Source organism: Lutra lutra, chromosome 16, assembly GCF_902655055.1.
Source record: "Lutra lutra chromosome 16, mLutLut1.2, whole genome shotgun sequence".
In the NCBI taxonomy this organism is placed as follows: Eukaryota; Metazoa; Chordata; class Mammalia; order Carnivora; family Mustelidae; genus Lutra; species Lutra lutra.
Genome location: NC_062293.1, coordinates 10,827,170 through 10,853,600, shown reverse-complemented (window position 1 = coordinate 10,853,600; position 26,431 = coordinate 10,827,170). Strand labels below are relative to the sequence as shown.

At 40.7% G+C, this 26,431-nt stretch overlaps 1 long non-coding RNA gene across 2 annotated transcripts in view; it reads right to left on the bottom strand.

Annotated features, from left to right (window-relative positions):
* The window catches only part of LOC125087143 (uncharacterized), a 36,876-nt gene that overhangs the window by 8,979 nt on the left and 1,466 nt on the right, over positions 1-26,431 (bottom strand). The gene's annotated exons all lie outside the window — the stretch shown is intronic.

The window sequence follows — 26,431 nt, the reverse complement described above, 5'->3', positions numbered from 1 at the left end:
CAATTGCACCATGAACCTTTCTGAAGGCTTGATAGCACAATTCAGATGTCTCAGAGAATTCAGGAACAAAGAAGCAAGAAGTGAAAGCACAGTGGTAACTTCGAATCCGTTTGGTCAGAGAGCAAAACCACCACAAGGATTACAGCAAACCGAATGTGAAGGAAGACAGTAAGCCCCATGGTGTAAGAGGGCTGCAACTCGGCACAGGGAAGATGTGGGGGAGAGGATCCTTAAGGCTCCCAGCAGACGGTCTAGAAGTACTTCCTAAATACGAAGCCTGCAGTGTTTTCAAAGAGCATGACTCCAATAGCTTCTTGTTTTTAATGTTTTATTATTTTTTTATTATTTTTTTAGTTATTTTTTTTTAATTAACCTTGGAGACATATTTTAGGAAATGAGTTTTCCTGTGGTAAAAAGATATGTGAAGTTCAACAATTCCAGTTTCACTTCCTTTTATTTTTCTTACACTACCTTCAAGAAAATTTTATTTATTTATTTATTTATTTATTTATTTATTTATTTATTTATGAAAGAGAAAGCACAAGAGAGGAGGGAGGGAGGGGCAGAGGGAGCCAGAAGAGAGAAACTTAAGCAGGCTCCACGCCCAGTGGGGCACCTGGGGTAACCAAGTAGATACGCAAGAAAGTAAACTCAAAAATCAAAAACAAAACTAGGGATAAAGTGGAGGACTTCATAGGGATAAAGCATTTAACTTTAAAAGGAAGGAAACCATTCTACATTTTAGGTACACTCAATGACACAGTATGAAAATAGAAAAAAGAACCACAGGAAAAAGAAAAAATATCCATAAATTGTATTGTGGGGGAGGGGGAAGAAAAGCCCTTTGAGTAATGCAATAAATAAAAAGTCAGGACAGACAGATATAAAAGATTTGAAAAACATGATAAGCAAAACTTGAATAGACCTTTATAGAGCATTGCTTGTGACAACCACAGATTGCACATTCTTTTCAAGAAGATAACATATCCCTCCCCCAGAGACTCCTATATATTCTGGAACAATATACTGTTGGAGTGAATATGTGCACCATTACACATATGTAAGAATGTTTGTAACAGCAGTATTCATAAGAGCCAAAATGTGGAAACAACCTATCAGCAACAGAATGGATAAATGGGGGAAAACCCATAAAAGGAATATTATAAGAATCAAAATGAACTATAATCAGACAGACCAATGTGGATATATTACAAAAACGTCTTAAGAAAAAAAAAAAAAAAGGAAGATACCTAAGAAGAGATACAATATGCTTCCATTTATATAAAATGTAATAAAGGGCAGAATGCAATAGTTCTATTTAGACTCTTAAAAGATACCAAGAAAATCAAGGAACTGATTTCCATAAAAGTCAGAATATCAGAGTAGTGATTAATTCTGGAAGGAGGAAATATTGTCATCAGGAAAATACCTTCTGTTGTGACATATGTCACATGTGACATATGTCACATATGTTGATGTCGTATTTCCTTGAAAATACCTCTGGCTGTCCGCATGGCCGGCAAAACATACTTTGTACATTCCAAGGGCAGGGGAGGGGGTGAGAAGCCTGAGTACCTGGGTCCATTGCGGGGGTCAACCGGCAGTCATATTCCTTCCATGACCTCCTCCAATAGTAGTACTGCCAGATACTAAAATATACTCTAAAGCAGGGATTCTCAACTTTTGTTTCCCCCTCCAGGGCAGGGAACATTCAGGGATGTCTGGAGATATTTTTGATTGTCACAGCTAGGGGTTGAGGTAGGAGTCATGGGTGGCACCCAAGGCAAGCCTCACTGAGTCTCCTTCTTCTTAAAACCACCACCTGTCCTTCTGGAGTGACCTGCCTTTGTCTCTCGTGGTCCTCCCTGTAGGGGGCCAGTGTGCCCCCCTCCCCATTCTCTCTTTAGTCACAGTCTTCTTGCTTAATTCTCCCCAAGCTTTTATAACCCATGTGTCTAGTTACAGAAAAAACATCACAATATTTCTGGGGGAGATTTGCATTATGTTTGTTGATGAATGAAGGGAAAACAAAAATTTATACGATGTTGAATATTCCCATCCAAGAACATGAGTATTTTGATTTATGTCTATTTATTGCTATTGTAAAAATTGTCTATATATGCAAGCTATTGGTTTGGTGTGTTAATTTTAAAACTCAGTATCTTCCTAATGCTTTGTTTGTAGTATTTTTTCCATTGCTTTTTTTGGAGTTTCAAGTTATACATATATCATCTGTAATAGAAGTGTCCAATAGAAGTTTTTGTAATGATGGAAATGGTTAATATCTACCTTGTTCAAAAAAGCAGCCACTATATGCCTGTGGCTATTAAGCACCTGGAATGTGCCTAGTATGACTGAGGAACTGAATTCTAAATTTCTTTCACTTATAATTACTTAATTTTTTTCCAAAAAACTGTTTGTATTATTAAACCATGGGGGCACCTGGATGGCTCCATAGGTTAAGTGGTTGGCTCTTGATTTTCATTCAGGTCATGAGTTCGGGGTCCTAGGATCAAGCCCCACAACAGGCTGTAAGCTCAGTGGGGGGTCTGCTGGAGATTTGCTCTTTCTCTCCTCCTGCCCCTCCCCTCTCTGAAATAAATAAATCTTAAAAAAAAAAATCTTGTAATACAAACCTGAAAAGTAAACAAAAAACTGACAATACTTTTTTTTTTTTTAAGATTTTTCCTTATTTATTTGAGAGAGAGAGAGCTCGAACAGCAGGGAGGGACAGAGGGAGAGGGAGAAACAGACGCCCCGCTGAGCAGGGAACCCCATGCAGGGTTTGGTCCTAAGACTGAAGATCGTGACTCGAGCAGACACTTAACCGACTGAGCCACTCAGGTACCCCAAGACTGACAATGCTTACTTTAAATGTGAATTATCACAGGTGGCTATTGGCTATCATATTGGATAGCAGAGGTCTCTATAGTTTTACTTCTTGCTTTTTAATCTGTGTGTCTTGATTGCTAACTCTTATCTAATTATATCAGCTAATCCTTCCAACACAATATTAAATAGGAGTGGAAACTGCAAGCATCATTATATTGTTTCTGAGTTTTGCAGGACAAACTCTAATAATTCCCCATTAAGTAAGAAAAATGCTGATACTGTGCGTGTATGTGTTTGTGTGTGTGTGTCCATAGTTCATATATAAGGAGGTATCCATGTATCAATACTTGAGTATTTTTAGAAAGGTATTAGAGAACAGGTATTGAATTTGTCAAATGTCTTTTTTTCTTTTATATATCTATAGGGATGATTATATTATCTTCCTGTCTAGCCCTATAAATGCAATAAATTTTGGATTTTCTAATACTGAGCTGCGTTCCTGAGATAAACTGCATGTAGTCATAATGTATTGTGGGCTGGTATCCTACTGTAAACAATATTGAATTGTCAACAATCTCACCTACATTTTCTTTTTATCCCTCAGTTGCCCAACATCTGACTTTAGCTTTTTTAGTTCTAAGACCACTAAGAAGATCAGAAAGCTTATTCTACTTTTTACATAAAGTCCCAATTCTTCACCCTTGAAAATAATTTTACTATATCTACAGTAAAACACATTATCCCTTATAACTGTTACTGATTCTCTTTTTCTTTTAATTTGTGTAAGGGGGGGGTGAGGAGCAGAGGGAGAGGGAGAGAGTCCTCAAGCAGACTCCCTGCTGAATGTGGAGCTTGATGGGGGTTTGATTCCAGGCCCCCAAGATCATGACCTGAGCCAAAGTCAAAAGTCAGATGCTTAACAGACTGAGCCACCCAGGTGCCCTCTACAATACATTTTATGTTTGACTTTATATCATAGGAATATATTTTTATATTGGATTTATGTTTAAAAATCTGTTTCTCTTCTACATCTCTATAAATTTCCTCTATTTTGATCCCCTGTGGGCATGTTCCCTTTTGCCTCATTTGGTATAGTTACAATAGTTGCTTTTAAACCTAGCCTGATTAACTCCAACACGTTGGTCATCCTGGAGTTGGCATCAGTGGACAGTCTTCTCTCTTTGAAACGGATCACATCTGTTCTGGCTCTTTGTACATGCAATAATTTTGCATTGTCACCTGGACATTGTAGATTCTCTTATTTTCCTCCAGATTGTTGATATTTACATTTTTGTAGGCAATTAACTTCAAACTGTCAACACCTGTGTTGGGTGGCATCTCCGCTCTCAGTTCAGTCTGACTTGGGTCTGTTTTGTGCATGTTCGTTCTGAGGGTGAACATGAAACTTGGCAGGTTTTCACGCTGACTTTGGGGTCCTCGATCTCTCATGAGATGGGACCATTTCTTGGGTTCCCTCCTCACTCTGTGGAAGCTCTGATTACCCTGAGCTCCTTTCCTGGTCTGCCCGACCAGAAAGAAGGGGAGCTTTCCATCCAAGCTTAAGCCTTCCCAAATCTGCCTGCTATTGCTTATTGTTTTTGGTGTTTGGCTCAGAGTTCATCTGAAGGAAGGCTGGATAGTCTGTTACTCCGTCACGTCTAAAGCAGAAGTAACCTGGAAAGGATCTTAGATGTACTAGTTCCCTGAGCTTACGGAAACTGGATTCCTCAAGTTATCAGTAGACATGATTAGACCTTTTGCCATCCTAGCCTCTCACATAAATTCATGAATTGAATCCAGCGGAGTCCTTCCCAGTTTGGGTTGCTGCTCTCAGTGAGTACCTGTGGGTGATTTGGGGGCCCTCCCTTGGCTTCACCCCATGCAGATGGTGATTCCATGTGGACCTTGCAGGTTTGGGATATGCAGCACCCAAAGTCAAGCTGTTGTACCAAATGACCACAAACGGAGTAGATTCAAACAACAGAAATTCATCGTCTCAAAACTCAGGCAGCCAGAAGTCTGAAATCAAGGTGTTGGCAGGGCCACGCTCCCCGCCCACCCCGCCCCAGGCTTCCTTGCTTCTTCCTTCTGGTGGTTGCCTGCAATCCTTAGCGTTGATTGGTTTCTGGATGCATCACTCCCACTGCTGCTTCTGTTGGCCCATAGCCTTCTCCCTGTTTGTCTTCCATGTGCCCAAATGCCCCTTGCATGATAAGGATACCAGGGATTAAAGCCCATATTAATCCAATGTTATCTAGTCTTAATTTGACTGCATCTGCAAAGACATATTTCCAAACAAGGTCAAATTCACAGGAGTTAGGGCTAGAATGTATCTTTTGGGGAATATAATCCAACCTACCACAGGTGATTCCAAGGGATCACAAGACAAGTAGAAGGGATGGGGATAACTTGTCATCTAGTTGTTTTTATAGTAAATATATTCTAAATATATTCTACAATGGAGTGACTTGTGTAACATCAACATGTTTATGTAGCAACATAAATAGTAAAACAGAATCCAACCCACTACATTCTTCTACGCATTAAATAGTAAATGAGTTTTACTTATTTCTTTTAAAAATGAGAAACCACTATAACAGTAAGTAATACTGAAAAACTTTTAAAGAGAAAAATCCTCTAGTTCTCCTACTAGCCTTAGACCAAAAATGTTTTCTTTTTTTGTATAACCACTTCATCTTTTCCATATGCACCAATATCTTTTACATATTTGTAAGAAATAGAGGTTGCTAACTTTTGAATAGTGTGAATTGTGTGTGATCAAGGAATTCTGTTACAGGAAATATAATGGCTTTGCATTTTTCAATTAAAATGAAATCCACAATACCCATGGGAATTTTCAAGACCTTGTCAGCTGCTTTAATCTTCCTTCAAGAGTTGCCGATACTAGTCTTATAACTGTTCCATTTTCACAAAGGCCCATTATGTGATTAGATACCTAGCCTGCAGTAAACCTGCCCAAACTGACAATTAGGCCTCAAACATTATTATCAGCTATTTCATTAACCTCAGTGGTTGACAGTGTGTAATAATTACAACCTGAATAAATAATTTCTTTGACTCACCAAGATTCACGATACAGATTACCATAAATATCTGTATAAATTAGATGCAATAGATTATCCTCAATTCAGACACAAAGGCCCAAAATGAAATCGTTCATTGATGTAGCACAGAGGCAGGCGTGCATGGTAGTTAAGAATGAGGTTTGGGGGGAAAAAAAAAAGAATGAGGTTTGGGGTACCTGGGTGGCTCAGTCAGTTAAGTGTCCGATTCTTTGTTTCAGCTCAGATCATGATCTCAGGATCCTGGGATGGAGTTCTGCGCCGGGCTTTATGCTCAGCTTGGAGCCTGCTTGTCCCTCTCCCTCTGCTCCTCCCCATGCGCGTGCTCTCTCTCTCTCTCTCTCTCATAAATAAATAAATAAATAAATAATCTTTTTTTAAAAAAGGATGAGCTTTGAATTTGAATTTGAAACGGACTGGGTTTGGATCTTGAGTTCTTGTCTTGCTGGCTGGTGAAGGTCTTAAATCACCTTAAGTTTCAGCTTCAATATCCAGAAGTGGAGAGAATACACTTAATTCCCAGGTTCTTTTTTTTTTTTTTTTTAAAGATTTTATTCATTCATTTGACAGAGAGAGAGAGATCACAAGTAGGCAGAGAGGCAGGCAGAGAGAGGGGGAAGCAGGCTCACTGCCGAGCAGAGAGCCCGATGCGGGGCTCGATCCCAGGACCCTGAGATCATGTCCTGAGCCGAAGGCAGCGGCTTAACCCACTGAGCCACCCAGGCACCCCATTCCCAGGTTCTTGAGAATGTCGTAAGATCAAAATAATGCCTGACGCTTAGGCCTTTGATTATAGAATTGTTCACTTGGATATTGAATTTAATATTGAATTATTCAATTGTTGAATAAATATTCAAAGAGTAACAGGTTCTACAGAAATAATCTTCTACAAAGCATGCTGCTAACCAAATGGTAAGACTCCGGTTGAATCTTCATTGTAACCACACTCTGGTCTACCTGATTATAGCATTTCCTTAAAAAAATGGGGCTTAGGGGCACCTGGGTGGCTCAGTTGTTTAAGCCGCTGCCTTCGGCTCAGGTCATGGTCTCAGGGTCCTGGAATCGAGCCCTGCATTGGGCTCTCTGCTCAGCAGAGCCTGCTTCTCCTTCTCCCTCTGCCTGTTGCTCTGCCTACTTGTGATCTCTAACTCTGTGTCAAATCAATTAAAAAAAAAAACTTTAAAAAATTACCTGAGTCAGTACTTTCAACCTACAACTTTATCAGGATAATAGGAATTAGGAGTAATACATCATAAAACTGAAAACCCAAAGTAAACATACCTAGTTTACTACCCATTTCGCTGTCATGTACATTTAAATATAATTATATATAGTCACAAACATAGTGTGGTCCAGAATTTAATTCTAATCCTTCCCAGATTAAACTTCAGGCAGATGAGGGAAATGCTTGGAAAAGGTACTGATCTTCCCCTTCTCTCACTGTCTGGGTCCTGTGCCCATGCCTTCTCCTCGTTTATACCGATCTATGACAGGTTTGTCATTTCTTGTTCTGGGAATGAGCATCTTAGACTGCAGTTACTCAAAGTTCATAACACAGACTTGATGGATGGTATTTATTTTTTGCACTGTTCTTTGAACCTGCTTAATAGGACCATTCTGTTTAGAAATGCACTCTTCCAAGCTGTCTGATACAGGTGACTCTGGCCTTTTGTGTGATAAGTCACCCAGATGGGAGGTGACATTGAGGAAACCTTCGTAGGGGTTATTCCATGATAGCCCAATCTTGAAACCTGTAAGGGGGACCAAGCAGTGGGGGAGGACATCCCCCAGGTGGGGGCAGCCTCCACGTGTCGAGACCACATCCTGTTCCCACCAGTCTAGTTAGTGAGAAAGGCTGTTTGGAGGAGAGTGGCAACAGATAAATCTGGGCAGAGAGCCAACTTACGATGAGCCTCCCATAGCATGCCAAAGAGTTAGAATTCATGTTGCAAGTGTAGGTGTCCAGGATGAGGGGCCACTGGCAGACACAGTAGCTTTCTGTTGCCATTCACTTTATATTGACTCTGTAGCAGCCAGGCAGCTGATGGACTGAGACGGGGTAGCAAGAGGGAGCATCTCTCTCTCTCTCTCTTTTTTTTTTAATATAAACATTTTTTTTAAATATTTTGTTTACTTATTTGACAGACAGAGATCACAAGTAGGCAGAGAGGCAGGCAGAGAGAGAGGGGGAAGCAGGCTTCCTGCTGAGCAGAGAGCCTGATGCCGGGCTCGATCCCAGGACCCTGAGATCATGACCTGAGCTGAAGGTAGAGGCTTAACCCACTGAGCTACCCAGGTGGCCCAAGAGAGAGCATCTTAAGTCTTATCCTGCCCCTTCCTTTTCCTCCTCAATACACTGCAGTCCCCTTGTGTTCCACCAGCCCCTTCTCTAGCCTACCTCCCTGCATTTTCCTCTTTATTGCAAGTGTCTCTCTCAACTGTGCTTATGTGTTCACGTGCACGTGTCCTGTACACGACTGTAAGCTTCTTGAAGGCAGGGACAGGACTCCACTCCCTTTCATATATGCAGTATTGAGCCCAATGCCTAGAAGAAAGGAAGTATTCAATAAATTCACTATTACACTCCTTCAGTATTTAATGAGTAACTACTACACGTTTCCTGGAAAAACTGCAAAGGGCACAGGGCACAGCACAGCAAATAAAACAGAGAAAAATCCCGGCCTTCGTGGACTCAGCATCCTTATTCCAAGATCCACACAATAAACTAGGGTGTAAGTAAGTAAACAAATGGGTAAAATTTTAGTATGTCAGATAATGATAAGAGTTATGGGAAAAAAAAATAAATCAGGGGAGAGGAATCAAAGGGGCGATTGTAAGTAGGGTGGTTAGAGACCACTTCACCGTGCAGCTGATAGTAGAATACAAACTTGCAAAACAGGGGTGCCTGGGTGGCTCAGTCAGTTAAGTGCCTGCCTTCAGCTCAGGTCATGATCCCAGGGTCTTGGGATCGAACCCCGCGTCGGGCTTCTTGCTCAGCAGGGAGCCTGCTTCTCCCTCTCCTCCCTGCTCGTGCTCTCTCACGTTATCTCTGTTTCTCTCAAATAAATAAATAAAATATTTTTTTAAAAACCCTTAAAAGAAAGGGAGAAGCTACTTGGGTATCTGAAGTGGGGGGGAGCGGCGGGGTGTGGGGGTGGGCAGGCAGAAGGAACTGACAGAGAAAATCCCTGGAACGGGATCTGCCCAGTGTCCGAGGAATAGCAGAACCCAGCACAGCTGGATTTTTACTTTTACTCTGAGTGGAATGGGACGCCCCTGAAGGATTCCGAGCACAGGAGTGGCACGATCTGACTTCTGATCAGACATGACAGCTTTGGCAGTTGTGCTGAGAACTGCTCAAAGGAGGGTACATGTTCTGCTGGGCAAGAAAAGAGGTAGCCTGGCCCCGAGTGGCATCAGTGGATGTGGAGAGAGGCACTAGACACGGCACACAGTTCGAAGGTGGTTTTCTTTATCTGGACCTGCTAGTGGTTGGCCAGGTGTATCAGGGAATGAGAGGGGTTAAGAACATCTTCGGTTTGGGCACAAGCAACTGGAAATATGGAGTTGTGATTTCTTGAGACCATAGTAAATGGGGGGAACCACTTACCTCCCTGTCCAAATTACGACGCTTTTGAGAGTGAAAGGACATGCCCTATGGTTGGGAAAATGGAGGGACTATCTTGGAAAAGTCTGTTTACCTTAGAGTCATGGCTCTCAATCAAGGGTAATTTTGCCCCCAAGGCCATGTCGGAAGACATTTTTGATTGTGACAACTGGGGGGCTGTCGCGAGTACCTGGTAGATAGAGGCAAGGGAGGCAAAGAACAGCACCTCTAGAGAAACAATGAACTGGTCCAAAATGTCAACAGTGCCAAGGTTGAGAAATCCTGTCCTAGAGATAGGAAACAGGACGAGAAGCTGGGTTTGCTGACATGCATAGAGATAAAGATCAAGGTAGCCAAAGACACATGTCATGAAGATGCCTACTTTTATTTATCATTCTATCCAGCCATTTACCCCCGAAAAATATACCCCTGAACACAGAAGAAAATAAGAAATTATAAAATTGAAAGAACCTACAGACCTAATTCACCTTATGACCAGGGATTTACTGGGACTGTCACCCATCCACTCTTCAGCTGTCCTTTCTTTGACCAAAGGCTCAGTTCAGCTACAACATCACCAGTGCTCATGGCTTCTTGGATTTCCAAAGTATGTATAAGAAGGGAAGCTTGAATGCAATTTTAGGAAAACAATGGCCATGATCGCCACCCATCTAAATACGGTTAGCCGTATGTGATTTCACAAGCAATGTCCTTCCTATTCAATTCAGATAGGTGAACCCTTCAGGAGAGCAAGATTATCAAGTGAGATGCCGAACTCATTCTTCTCCCCACTCCATCTTCCCTCCAAAGCAGAATGAGTGAATGGATGGATGGATGAAAATACCATTAAAATGAGTCAGAATGCAAGGGGCTGACTGCCAGATCTCCATGCTCATTCTTTTCCCCCGCCATCTGTGTGTACCATTTGGAAGTTAAAACTAAGCCCCTAAAGACTGACCTAAAAGATTCTTTTTTTTTTTTTAAGATTTAATTTATTTATTTGACAACGAGATCACAAGTAGGCAGAGAGGCAGGCAGAGAGAGAGGCGGAAGCAGACTCCCCGATAAGCAGAAAGCCCTATTCAGGGCTCGATCCCAGGACCCTGAGATCATGACCCGAGCCGAATGCAGAGGCTCAACCCACTGAGCCACCCAGGTGCCCCAACCTAAAAGATTCTTGTAGTCCCAATGAAGGTTCTTACGGTTTAGTCATTGAATGAGGAGAACTCTTAGGACTCCTATAGGCAGAAAAATCTGAATGAGTCCATTGGTTTCTGAGCCAGTAGAATCTGAGTGTGAACATTCCAACTCTTAAACTAATAAAGCAAATTAAAACTTTCAAACCGGCCTTAATGTTTCACACTCAGGTGTAAGCAAGATTTATGAACTCAAACCCTTTTCTGTCTTGATTTTCTCCTCTGATCTTATAATGGGGTCCCTGGCTTAAAAAAAAAATAGGCAAAATTTGCTTTTCTGTCTGTGCCTAAATACTGAGAGAATGCCCAAAGGTTTTCTTTTTTGTCGACATTCTATTGAGGCTTAGTTCTGTGCTATCCCCTGGCACCAGAGGGCATTCACAGCTATTACATAACATGAAACTAGGTAAGGATAGAGTGTGTACACATTCAGAACTCTGCCCTCTGTGTGGAATGTGAAGAAACAAGTTTAAGCAGGACTGTGCCCCCAAAGATGGGGGCACTTCAGGGGGAGCGCAGGGAGAGAGTCAACCACGGGTCTTCGCGTCCTGCTCATTCGGGTTCCATTTCATAAACAGGGAGGAAAGTTCTAAAGTGTCCGGGCTTCTTGCAATCCACAGATTTCCTCTTTGGATTTTTTTTTGTGTGTGTGTGTCAGATAGCTACGAACCTTTTAATCACCTGGACACTTTTCCTACCTACACTGCGAGGGAAACAGTTCTCTGGCAAAGCACCCTTGGTACACTAAGAGAACAAACAAAACCATGCGTGTCAACATTCAAGGGAAAAATCAGATGAGCGAAGCTACAGGGCTACTTCTCAACATGGGAACCCCTCCAAGGAAGGGGAGACTGTGTGCTCCAAAGCATGCCAAGGTCAAGGGGAACATCCCAGGAGGGGTTCCAGATACGCCTCTCTCAGCCCTGCACATCCCCTCAAAGTAAAACAAGCAAAAATGGCTACAAGGTGCCACAAGGATTAACACACTGTCCTTATTCGACCTTTTCCTCCCTTTCCCCCATGATCCGAAACTTAGTTGAAGGATCGTCTACAGATCAATTGGATACCTGTTTTCCCAAGAATAAGAGATACTCATGTTCAGAAGTCAATGTCTGAATCCATTCAGCCCTCCATCTTTCACAACACTCACTGATAATTACTACTTGTCAATGCTTGTTAAGAACTGTCTACATCTACGTTCTGAATCTCAGAATAAAAAAAATATACACAGTGGGCATGATTTCTGAGACTCAACATGGAGACTCTGTAAATCTAGCACACTTCATTATCTAAATGTGACAAAGGGAAAATCATTTTTTTTCTTTTTTTCTTTGCATTTGTAAAATCCAAGAATGCTCATCACCTTCAGGGAAATTGGTCTTTGTTCTTGGAGTATTCCAAATACAGTGCATAAATTTCCTGTGCCAATGAATACAGAAATAGAACAAAGAGTGTGCACATACAGCATCTTGAAAAGTGATTTCATATTACTCGTTATTCTGCCTCCAAAGCATTATACAAAATTGATTGAAGAGAGATCTGGAATACCATCTACCACAGCTCAGCTCTTCATCTCCCTTATGACTTATTTTTAAAATGCTGTTTTTAAGACACAAGGCGCAATTCATTTTTTGGAAGGCACACTGATAGATATTTGCTCGGCTCTTGTTACAGAAACTTTTTTTTCTTTTCTTTGAAGGAATCTGTCATGGGGAACACGAAATCTAAAAAAATACCTTGCTTTCTTAACTATCTACTCGAAACCAGCACGGATCACAAATTCCTAAAATAATTCATCCAGATACATGAAAGTTAAAAGGTTAAATGTATACATTTTTAGTCAAGTTAAAAATGTAGCTTCACAATCCATAATAGCTACAAAAGCTGGCATTAATATTGTGGAAAAAAGCAATAGAACATGCTACCAGTAGGCTGGCCTTCTTAATTTTTCTGAGCACTAATGAAAACCTCAATGTCATTGTACCTATCCTTCTGAGGTTCTGAAGATTCTTACTGGATGATTTTTCATGTCTGGACTTCTCTTAACATGGATAAAGGAAGAACGTTTATTTTCTACGTGTATTTTTAAACTCATGATGGAAAGTAACTCTTTCAGGTAGAAAAGAAAAAAAATTACCTAATTTTGTTTTCTGGTCTTTTCCTTTTACCCCTGCCTAGTTCTAAACAATTCATGTAGATCATTTGGGCTAGGTTCCAAATTACTTCAAACATACAATCAATTAGTAAATCTTTCATAAGAATTGCTCCATTTTTAAATAATAATAATAAAAATACCTGATACATGCTCACCCCTCTTTTTTATTTAATTATCAGGCAACTAGGCCCTGGGGAAAACATTTTGATTTTTAAAATGTCTAATGTGAATTTTAAAATTGAGCTACTTTAGTTAATTAACAACTTAATTAGCAGAAAGGCAGCCCCATTAGTAATGGTTACAAGAAAAACGTTTATACAGAGACAATGAATATAAAAAATACAGAGATGCAAGAAAATGAAAGGATTTAGAATATTAAGGTCCTAATGCATGCAAATAACTGGAAAGAACAAAAATACTGTTATCAGTGTATTTCTTTAATAAGGAAAACTGTATCATAAGAACTGACCATTGAAGCCTGACGACTCCACCTCCCATTAACTACTACTATGCCCTCTGCTGTTTGCTTTGTTAATCTATGGCATTATATGGACAAAGGCCGATATAATTCATGCCTGGGCAATTCAGTTGTCCCTTAAATCCATATGGAGAATGGTTTTCTCCATATGGCCTCCATTTCCTCTTAACAAGCATCCAACAGTGTTTTGATTTGCTGCAATAATAAAAATATTTCTTCTCCCTTTCCCTTCCACTAAACTAACCATTTCTTTTCACATTTCTTGATGTTGGTGGTAACCCTTCCCTAATTTCAAAGCTTTCTTATTTCTCCTAACACTTGAGAGGATGTGGTGCATTCTTATATCCCAATTTTCTTCCACTACACATATAGTATCTTCATTCTCAAGAAAGGAGCCAGTGCTGAGAAATTTAATAGTAATAAAGACAACCAAAAGCCTCAATACCTAATAGTCATTGAGCATATGTTATGGACTGGGCACTCTTAAAAACTTTAAGTCTATTAATTCATTTAATTTTCTCAACCACCCCGTGAGGTAGGTACTATTATCATTGCCTTTGTTCCTGTAGGAAACTGAGGCATAGAGAAGTGATCTGTTTTGCCCAATTCACAAGACTAGTACAAGTTGACCCTCAAACAGTATGGGGGTTAGGGTCACCAACCACCACCTACTGCAGCTGGAAATCTATGAATAACCTATTTTTCAAATTAAAATAATTTATTGGGTTTTTAATTCTAATTCCAGTATAGTCAACATACAGTGTTACATTAGTTTCAGGTGTACAGTGTAGCGATTCAGTAATCCCATACATCTCCCAGTCCTGACAAGTGCACTGCTCCGTCTCCACCCCTTCACCCACTGCCGCTCTGGTGACCATTGGTTTCTTCCTCCATAGTTAAGAGTCTGTTTCTTGGTTTAGGTCTTTTTCCTTTGTTCATTTATTTGTTTCTTAAATTCCACATATGAATGGAATCCTAGGGTATCTGTCTTTCTCTGACCGATTTCTTTCACTTAGCATTATCACTAGCTCCATCCCTGATGTTGCAAATGGCAAGATATCATTTTTTTTTTACATTTTATTTATTTATTTGACAGAGAGAGAGATCACAAGTAGACAGAAAGGCAGGCAGAGAGAGAAGGGGAAGCCGACTCCCCGCTGAGCAGAGAGCCTGATGAGGGGCTCGATCCCAGGACCCTGAGACCATGACCTGAACCGAAGGCAGAGGCTTAACCCACTGATCTACCCAGGCGCCCCTCATTCCTTTTTTATGGCTGAATAATATTCCACGGTGTGTTCCACTGTGCATGTATACTACATCTTCTTTATCCATTCTTCTGTGGATGGACACCTCGGCTAATTCCATTATTTGGCTATTTGGCTATTGTAAATAATGCTGCAATTAACACAGGGGTGAACATATCCTCTTGAATTAGTGTTTTTGTATCCTTTGGGTAAATACTCCATCACATAATTGCTGGATCGTAGGGTAGTTCCATTTTTAATTTATGCTGTTATAAATTTTAATTTATACTGTTTTATTTTAATTTATACTGTTTTCCACAGTGGCTGTACCAGTTTGCATTCCTGCTAACAGTGCGCAAGGATTCCTTTTTCTCCACATCCTCCTTAACACTGGCTGTTTCTTGTGTTTTTGATTTTAGCCATTCTGACAGGTGTGAGGAGGTATCTCCTTGTAGTTCTGATTTGCATTTCCCTGATGCTGAGGGGTGCTAAGCACCTTTTCATATATCTGTTGGCCATCTGTATGTCTTCTTTGGAGAAATGTCTGTTCATTTCTTCTGCCCATTTTTAATTGGTTTATTTGTTTTTCAGGTGTTGGGTTATAGACATTCTTTATAATTTGAGTGTAGCTGACACACAATGTTACAATAGTTTCAGGCAATTCCACGAATAACTTTTGGCTCCCCCCAAATTTAACTAGTAATGACATATTGCTGACTGGTAACCTTCCACATAACATAAAGAGTTGATTAACATGTATATTGCATGTTATATTTATTATGTACTGTATTCTTATAATAAAGTAAGAAAAAAGTGTTAAGAAAATCATAAGAAAAAATACATTTAGAGTACTGTACTGTATTTATTGGGGGAAAAAAAATCCACAAATAAGTGGATCCGTGCAGTTCAAACCTGTGTTATTCAAGGGTCAACTGTAATTAGAAGAACCAGGAGTCCAACCCAGCCAGGCCGTCTGGCTCCAGAGTCTGTGCTATAATCCCCTCACAATTATGGTCAACCTATACAGGTCTACTGTCCTCAAATTATACCTATGAACAACCAGCCAATAATGGAAACTGACTTGGTCATGGAAGCAAGTGCTAGAGCTGTGTCAATTTATCTGCTTCCAGGGGATAGAACACAGGAAAAAAGCAACTTCTGATGCCATATTCCTAGTATCTGACACTTGACCATCTCTACCAGATCCTCTCAACACAAAATAGGAGCCAAAATTCACATTTACTTGAACTTTATTACACCTAATTCTTCACAGTATTTACAGCGTAGACCACAAGGAATGGCAACGCAGCAGCTCACATGTCTTCAGTCCTCAATCATCAACTGTTCGGGTGAGGGGAAAGAAGGTGATTTTAAGTACAGCTAAGACAACAGAGACACTTATCCACTCCTGTGCAAATGAGGCAGAGACCATCTATGAAATAGACCTGAAGTTATTTTATTAACTTAAAGTCAATTCCTTTGTTGTTTTTTTTTATGTATGAATTTGGTATTCGAGGTATACATTATAAGCGGATAAAACACACTCCAAATTATGACTCCCTTTTATGTTTCCTTTAATTTATGTCCGACCATATCCATTAATTCTCATGAAATATTTCCTTATAATATCATTCTGAGTTTTTCCTGCCCTTTCCAACCTACATGGCTTTCAAAAGAACACTTGACTTTAAGAAATATTCATCCCGGTGCGCCTGGGTGGCTCAGCGGGTTAAAGCCTCTGCCTTCGGCTCAGGTCATGATCCCAGGGTTCTGGGATCGAGCCCCACATCGGGCTCTCTGTGAAGCAGGGAGCCTGCTTCCCTTCCTCTCTCTCTGCCTGCCTCTCTGTCTACTTGTGATCTCTGTCTGTCAAATTAAAAAAAAAAAAAAAAGAAAGAAATATTCATCCCATCTGACTCTTCTATTAATATAAACTTTTGGGGCACCTGGGTGGCTCAGTGGGTTAAAGCCTCAGCCTTCGGCTCAGGTCATGATCTCAGGGTCCTGGGATAGAGCCTGCATCAGGCTCTCTGCTTGGAGGGGAGCCTGCTTTCCCTTCTCTCTATGCCTGCTGCTCTGCCTACTTGTGATCTGTTCCTCTCTGTCAAATAAATAAATAAATAAATAAAATCTTAAAAAAAATACAAACTTTTGAAAACAGGTAGGATAGGTATGAATTTGTTAATTCAAACTCCCTTCCCAAGTTAAATATGAATGGCAGAGGAAATACCTAGCCGGAATCCTTAGAATCATTTTTTTCATATGACATCTGTTGATTTATTATCAAGAATTGGTTTGAAACAAAACACAAGAGCCATATTATGTAGAAGTGCACTTGAATAACATCATCAGCCTGTAAATTCCATATTTCAGAGTCACCACCATCCTTGAAAAGTAGTCCATGACTATTGGTCGTATAAAGACTCAAGGTTGAGGGGTGCCTGGGTGGCTCAGTGGGGTAAGCCTCTGCCTTCGGTTCAGGTCATAATCCCAGGGTCCTGGGATCGAGCCCCACATTGGGCTCTCTGCTCAGTGGGGAACCTGCTTCCCTCTCTCTCTCTCTGTGCCTGCCTCTCTGCCTACTTGTGATCTCTGTCTGTCAAATAAATAAATTTAAAAAAAAAGACTTAAGGTTGAAATCGTTAACCATCTTTACAGAATACAGGCTGTATGTCTCTGAGTTGGGAGGTGTATTAATACATTGGTAGCATCTAAAGAAGTGTGATCTTACTTTAGTCATTTTTCCAAAAACTTTGTTCCTCTGTTAATTTTAAATATTAAAATACCAGAATGGCTGTTAATGATTTTAGCTTTACCTTGATATGGCTCCTAAGTCAACATCATATAAATCAGGTCCCTTAAAATTGCAGCAGTGAGGGTTCTCAGTTTGCAAACTAAAACAGTGCCTTCATGTTACTAGATTAAAATCTGAATCAATGTGACCCTTCCAATGTTGATGAAGAAAGAGACAGATATCTGCAGATACAGGAATAAAGAGAGCAATGTATTTTATATTTGAGACGGCTTTTGGTTACATCCTGTGAATTATGATTTTATCTTCGTTTAGAAGATAGAGGTCATAAATCCATTCTACTTTGGGCACCTGGGTGGCTCAGTTAAGTGTCTGACTCTTGATTTCAGCTCTGGTCATGATCTCAGGGTTGTGAGATTGAGCCCTGTGTCAGGCTCCTCGTTCTGTGAGGAGTCTGCTTATCTCCCTCGGCCCCTCCTCCCCTCATGAGCACACATACTCTCTCTCTCTCAAATAAATAAATACATCTTAAAAATTTATATATTCTGCTTCCTTTCTTGAATCTACTTATAATGCCAGGAACATTTATTGTGAATATCCAGTTTCCCTAACTTCAAATCCAGATACATTTCGGTTAGCTATCTGATTAAGATGCGGTAAGAACTAATATTATGAAATTCTTACAACCTTAAACATTTTTTACATGGCGCATTTTATTTTATTTTAAGATTTTATTTATTTGACAGAGATCACAAGTAGGCAGAGAGGCAGGCAGAGAGAGAGGAAGGGGGAAGCAGGCTCCCCGCTGAGCGGAGAGCCCGATGCAGGGCTCAATCCCAGGACCCTGAGATCATGACCTGAGCCGAAGGCTGAGGCTTTAACCCACTGAGCCACCCAGGCACCCTACATGGCGCATTTTAAATAACTACTATGAGAAGCTCTATTTTACACAAAATTAATGAGTCATTAAAAGTTAGGAGCCAAGCATTCTATTTTTTCATAAAGCACTACCTGCGTATTTTTTAAAAAAAAACATCCAAATGCCTGGTAAAAAAACACCTGTAGACTGAGCTTCCGAAATCATAGATCTCATGGAAATCAGCTTAAGGAAATTGCACACGATACTCTCTGCAATTTTCTTTGAAATATCCACCCGCATTTCAAAATTTACTCAGTGCCAGATGGCAATGTTTAATACATGCATTTGGTATTTATTTGGATTCAAACAATCCAGAAACAACTGGATAAATAAGGCCCCGTAAAATAGAAAATCTCTGGTTGCCTTTTGTCAATGTGCAGGTTTTTAGGTTGTCTTCATTTCCCACCTAAATGTCAGTAAAGTAAGGCTACTGGAAGGGAGATCTAAAATAGACTTCCAGAAAATTCCAGAGGAGGTAGGTACAATCTGATAGACCTCTGCTGTTGTACTCCTTGTGTTGTAGGCTACAGAATCATGAAAAGACATGGAGCATGTGGCTCCCATTACTGCACCATAAAGAGGTTCACCTTAACCCTCTTTATGGTAGGAAGCTCAATCTATAAAACACCATCAGACATTCATTATATTCTCAAATAACTACTTTCTAATACTATACAATTACATAATACTTATAAAACCCAATTTCGTTATAAGAAGATAGACTAATTGAACAAATATATAGAACGCCCTATTTTTATGAATTTGGCTCACAAACAAAATTATGCGTCTACCACTTCAAAGGAATGGAAATAAGGAAAATTAGCAGTGTTTTCAATGTATCTGCCATATGCTGTTAATAATAAAGCCTTTCCTTCGGACACTAATCCAAATGGAACAATTTAAGAAAAAGTTGATTTATTATGTTGACTTTCTATAATTATTTCTATAGCACTGTATAGTTCAGACAGCTTCTTAATATTTCGTGAACTGTTGGGGCACCTGGGTGGCTCAGTGGGTTAAAGTGTCTGCCTTCAGCTCGGGTCATGATCCCAAGGTCCTGGGATCGAGCCCCACATTGTGCTCTCTGCTCAGCAGGAAGCCTGCTTTTCTTCCGCTCTCTTTGCCTGCCTCTCTGCCTACTTGTGATCTTTGTCTGTCAAATAAATAAATAAATCTTTAAAAAAATATTTTGTGAACCGTTGAACTTTCTCTGTGACTTACACATATCGCTTATCTAAAAGAGTTCCCAGAATATTTTATAGTTTTTAACGAAGAGCAGCAGGTCGGTGTGACCGAAATTATTCAGGTCTGTGACTGAAGCCCAGAACCATCTATTAATATCAGTGTAAACAGATCAAGGAGGCTTGAAGGGCACAACACTGTCCTATATCAGTGTTTCTAACTCATCCTCAAATAGTACCGGATTTACCGAATTGTCACAGTATGTTAGCTAAGGTACCGACTGTAAAGGAGACACACAGGTTTACTGTGGACTTTGATGAGTCCTGAGTTGAGCCTGTCCATGAATAACTAATATAAAACAAGGTAAAATATTACCACATGACTCAACCTGAAAAAGGTACAATTTCTAGGGCATTGACTAAAAGTTACCTAGCTTAAAGGGAGACTGGATAGCTGAAGTAAGGGATTAGGGATCAGAAGACGAGTTTCTACATCTGCAACCGGACCGTTTTAAATCACGTTTTTCCATCTTGTCCAAGTAAAGCAACAACATGAGATACTGATGATAAACTGGGGTTTAGGGACAACCCACTTCAGTGTCACTGTAAGGGTAAAATGATATATAGTGGATGTGGCAAGAGCCAGTCAGCTTTGAAATATTATTAAAATGTTACTAACATTACCCACAGGATTTTAAGTTTCTCAGAACAGAGACCATACCTTTTCCATTTTCTTAACCCGTACCATGCTTGTTGTAACTGAGGTCTTTTTTTCTTTTTAAGATTTTATTTATTTATTTGATCGATAGAGATCACAAGTAGGCAGAGAGAGAGGGAAGCAGGGTCCCTGCTGAGCAGAGACCCCCGATGGGGCTCGATCCCAGGACCCTGGGACCATGACCTGAGCCGAAGGCAGAGGTTTTAACCCACTGAGCCACCCAGGCACCCCTTTTTATTAACATATAATGCATTATTAGCCCCAGGAGTACAGGTCTGTGAATCGCCAGGCTTGCACACTTCACAGCACTCATCATAGCACATACCTTCCCCAATGTCCATAACCCAACCACCCACTCCCTACCCCCGGCAACCCTCAGTTTGTTTTGTGAGATTAAGAGTCTCTTATGGTATATCTGGGATTTGAACATCCTGAGAGATAGGTAGGAAAAGGAAAATAGATGGAAAGGCAGAGATACTCAAGGAAAACTGAGAGCTAGTTTTTTCTTATGTTACAAGACTCATGATTCTTATAGGAAATGCTCGATTTAATCAGTCTATCAAGAAATACTTAGAGCAGGCTTGCTCTCTACCCCCTCCTGTGCTGTATAAGATCTCCAGGGTATTCATAAGTACTCTCAAGGACTTAATATAATTGGGGAGTTAAGACTTTCGTACTAGAAACTGTTCAAGCACAGAGTGACTGTAAAAAAAATTTTTGTTTTTTGAACACCTTTTGAAATGCATTCATTAGTAACTGGGTTTATAGGAACATGCAGTCAAGACCAATTTGTAAAGCACGGTTTGCACATTCATCCAGTTAAGGGCCAGAAAGTAAATATTTTAGGTTTTGCAGGCTAACTCGTCTCTCTTTCAACTCTGCTGTAGTTCAAAAGCAGCCACAGGCAATACATAAGTGAATGGGCATAGTTGTATCCCAATAAAATTTTATTTACAGAAACAGCAGGCACAATGAATTTGGGGCATGGGCCATAATTTGACAACCTCCCCTTGTAAAGAAATTCTCCAAGCTCTCTGTAATTTTTCTTAGGTTTATTTACTTATTTGTTAGAGGGAGATGGAAAGTAAGTGCAAGTGAGCATGAGCAGGGGGAGGGGTAGTGGGAGAGGGTGAGAGAGAATCCCCAAGGAAGACTCCACTGAGCTCAGAGCCCAAGGCGGGGCTCAATCTCGTAACCCTGAGATCATGACTTGAGCTGAAATCAAGAACTGGACACTTAACCAACTGAGCCACCCAGATGCCCCTGGCTGTCTATAATTTAATAAATCTTTGATGTGTGCCACTCATGTCACTAGCGCATGTACCAATCACCCTTGACCCCTCCGTAATATATCACTCCTGACAACTGCAATGACAGCCGTGACAAGAGTTGTCATTCCTTTAAGGCTGAACACAATGGTGCAGTACAAACACAAGGTTCTGGAGGTCTTCTCTCTGGAAGTAGTTGCAAAGCGAAATGTCTGGGTATCTGGGTGGCCAAGGTGCATATCTATTTGAAACACCCTGGTATAATACAAATCAATGATTGGTTAAATATGGAAGTGATTAGGAGTATTGCAAAGGAGTTCCAAATGTAAGTGTAACTTGAAACTCACATTCAGAGCATGACCATTTACTTGGCTTTCTGTAGAGCTCTGACTTGTTCAGGTTTCCAGAAGCCAGATGGGGCAGGACCACAGAAGAAAACAAGTGAGGGTTGTATGGGAGAGACAACTAGGCACACACACACACATCTCTGTGTGTGTGTATCTATGCGTGTGTATATCTGTGGAGATGGAAATCGATTGATTTGACTATGGTGGAAGGAGGAGACAAAGTATATGCATGTGTTGGATTAGTCATCACTGCAATTTTCTCTCTTAACAGAATTTGAAATCTTTTGTGCGCCTGCCCTGTATTACTTAATCTGATGATTCAAAGCAGTTCACTATTTGCTTTAACACACTATCTAGATGACGCATGATCTCTATATAGGGTGAATACCAGGCAGGAATCGTTTCTATTCTTACTTACCTAGAACCTACATCCTTTGTCAGTCAGCTCATGCTAGTATGTCCGGCTAAGACTCAAGTTGGTTTGGGGGCAAGGTTGAAACAGCATCACATTGGAGCTCTCTATGTCTCCTTGATTGTTTAGAAACACTGAGCATTCACATTATACATTTTTATTCAATAAGAATGCAATAACAAGCAATATAACAATAGCAATAACAAGCAGCAATCTGGAGATTCAGCTGGCATTTCCATTAGATCAGACACTTATTTTAAAGGTTGTTGATAGTAATTTGAAAATCTAGAATCTTAATAGGAGTCTTAAAGTATTAGTCAAATACTTTTTAGATAATTATATATCATAATTAAATAAACAAAAATTCTTCTTCCTAATAAATCCCTGTGCTGGCATTTGTTTAACTTTTAACAAAATGCTAAGATAAGTTAACCAACCCATTTTAGGTGAATGCATTCAATATGTAACAAATCCATCCATACATCAGATAAATGAGTATTAACTGAGCACATATTATGTGTATGACATATATTTAACCTGGGGGCAATGTGATGAAGATGAAATTGTCCCTGCCCAAGCTTAGAACAAGGGCCAAATAGAGACAAGTAGGTCTGCCAAAGGGAGTTAGGAATGCGCAGACAATGAAAGAGTTAGCAGAAGAGGTAAGATCTGTATTTAAGTAATATTTACTGCAAGACAGTATTAGATATATGGCCCAGAAGAGCTAACAGATGCCATCAGAATTTAAAGGGGACAATGTCTTTTAAGACAGAGAGATGTGATCAAGGGTGACTCCATAGAAGAGGTGACCTTGAACCTTGAATGAAGGGTAGACTTCAGAAAAAATGAAGACTTAGGTCGGGGCCAGAATAAAGCAAAGACATAGACTAGCATGAGTTAATATACAGAAATGTGACATATAAATTCATAGCTTGGTAGGATAAATAATCATATTTTGACCGGATCACTTAAGCAAAGGAATCCTAGAGTATATGAAGGGAAGATAAGAGAGAACAGGTATACCTGTGCCATTGTGAGGAGGGCACTGGAAGGTAAGCTGAACCTACCTTGGAATTTCTAAAATTCCTACTAACAATCATAATTCATTGTGATATATTAATGCAGTGAAAACAAAATTTGTGCTTAAAGCTATTATACAGTTGCAACTCCTCATCCAGTTCCTTAAACCAACCTACCATGTTTCTCCCCAGTGTATGTTATTATATATAACGCACCTATTTATACTACAATTTTCTAGAGTCTAGGAAAGGAGATATTCAGAGTTGAACTCTCAGCTTTAACTCTGGCACCTTCTTTCCCATGTTTCTGACATCTAGTAGACGTTGTTGGAAAACATTCATAAATATCACACACAGAGAAGTACTGTTATCTGGAAGGCAATATTTCAAACTGTAATTTGAATATTTCTTGTCTCATCTCTTAAGAGCTATTGTTATGACAGTCATTAATTGGCTTGCAGAAACAGGGGATCAGGAGCCCTTAAATTCCAATGTAAAAAGTAGAACATGTGATCACACCTCTCTTCCTTTAAATCTTTTAATTTAGTTTTAATCACACACTGAGCTAGGTTTACAGCTATGGGATATTAGAACTGGAGCTTAGGGGTGCCTGGGTGGCTCAGTTGGTTAAGCAAGTGCCTTTGGCTCGGGTCACGATCCCAGGGTCCTGGGGTTGAGCCCCGCGTCAGGCTCCCTGCTTGGCGGGGAACCTGCTTCTCCCTCTCCCTCTGCTTGTGTGCTTCTGCTCCTCTCTGTATCAAATAAATAAATAAAATCTTAAAAAACAAAAAAACAAAAAAACAAAAACAAAACTGGAACTTAATCTAACCCTCCTTATTTTAGTGGAACAAAAAGAGGTCCAGAAAGGGAAAGTGACTTGCCTCAGGAGCCACTGCCAGCTCTTTCTACAGCCAAGACTAGAAACCACATCTCTTAGATTCTAGTGTATTTCGCACATCAAAAGTTACAAGTACCAAATCTCATCAGCTTTAAATTAACTTAAAAATAGAATGTCAGTAACCTCTCAAGGTGTCACTATGTACCAGCGTTTCTCAAACTCAACCCTACTGACACTTGGACCAGATAATTTTTTTTTAAAGATTTTATTTATTTATTTGAGAGGAAGTGAGAGAGAGGGAGAGGGAGAAGCAGATTCCCCATGAAGCAGGGAGCCTGATGTGGGACTTGATCCCGGGACCCTGAGACCATGATGCTGAATGGACTGAGCCACTAAAGCACCCCTGGACCAGATAATTCTTGGTTTTGGGAAGTTTCCTGTACCTTGTAGCACAATTACCAGCATCCCTGATCTCTATCCTCCAGGTGCCAGGATCACCACTCTCTCCTTCCTGGTTGTGACAACCCAAAATGTCTCCAGATGTTTCCAAAAGTCCCTGGATGGGGGAGGGGGCAAAATCACCCCAGGTTGAGACAACCTACCCGCCCCCCCCCACCCCCCACCTTCTCCACCTTGCATATACTTCTAGAATAATTCTTTCAGTGGCAGTCTGACTTAATCTAAGGTCATCCTTCCACGAATCACGCCTCTAACCTGACAGCACAGGGTTTTGCCCAGGTGTTCTAATTTCACCTGCAGGTGTTACTATCATTGAATCCCATTATCCAGGCTGTCCGTGATCACAAGTCCTTTCCCAAGTTATTGCATTCATTATTTCAGTAGGCATTTGAGGACCCATTCTATGCTAGCTACAGGGTACTGGGAATGCAGAGGTAAGTCTCTGACCTCCAGTAGTTCAGGCTCCTGGAGGAGACAAAGATGTAAATGAACACCTTTCAGCCCTATGAGGAGTATCAAGAAAGAGGTGTATGCCGGGAGCTACAGAATTAGAGAATGCTCCTAATTCAGACGGAGGGTGCTCACAGGGTGACACGTCACAGAAGGCTGCCAAACGGAAATGCCAGCTAAGCTAACTCTTGAAGCACAAATCAGAATGAGGTAGGTCACAAATGGAAAAGACTTGCCAGGTAGAGGGACCAGTGTACCTAAAGGGAAGGAGAGAGAACCCTGCTTCTGGTTATAGCATCAACATAGGATGAGAAATGAAGCTGAAGGGTAAGCAGGGCACAGGTCTCAAGGAGCCAATTATACCACACCAAGAAGTTTGCCATTGTCTTGATGGTCACTATAAGCTGGGTGGGGGGGGAATGCATCAAATTTGCATTTTAGAAAGATCTAAAGTGCAGAACATTTTCAAGATGGGGGGATTTGAAGCAGGAACCCAGGCCACCTCAAGATAAACACCTGATGTCCTGTCTAATAAATGTGCCAGACTTTGCTTCCACTTCCTTACACCCCCGTAGGAGGAATTCCTATCCTAGGAGCATTGCCACAGACTGTCAAGAAGAGGCAAGGCCCATGACTGCACAGAGGTATAGCTCCCCCCCGACCCCCCTAGACTATGGAAGAAGAAAAGCATTGACCACCAAGGCAAGAACTTTTTCTTCTGGAACCTAAGACTTCAAAGAGAGGTTGAGTTCCTTGTGGAAATTCAAAAAACATTTTTCCCAGAAGGAAAAAATGATAAATTTTGCTCTTTTATCTTTTTAAGTAAGCTCCATGCCCAACGTCAGGCTTGAACTCACGACCCCAAGATCAAGAGTTGCATGCTCTACCCACTGAGCCAGCCAGCTGCCCCAATTTTGTTATTTTTAAACACGTGGCTCAGCCAGTGTATGGGTCGAAGGTGTTTTGCATACATGTGGTGTGTGTGAGTGAATATGGGCATTGGCTGTGGAACATATCGTTTCTATGGGAATATGAATTACAGATGGATTTTCGGAACACGATCCGTTTGCCAGCGGTGAACTCTGCATGCCATGAAGAGAAACTACCAGCACAAATGACAGCAGCAACATGCACCAGACGGGCTGTGATTAAATCGGGGGCTTAAGTGAGTCTGTGTACAGTTCCAGGAGCTCCCCCAGGGCCTGGCACTTAGCACGTGCTCCATGAGTGTCTGCAGAGGTGAACGGGATGCATGGACGTGGATCTCCGCCCTCACATGCCTCTTGGTTAAATGAGACTTTGAAAAACAAAAATGCCAGTTCGAATACATGCCAAGACTGTGTGTGCCAGACGGAGAGGAAGAGACAGCAAGGATTTGCATAGAAGGACACCAAAAGAAAGTGAGCTCTTAAGCCCCTGATTCTGTGGCTCCTGGGACTGAGACCCCATGGTCTTAGAGACAGAAATTAGTAT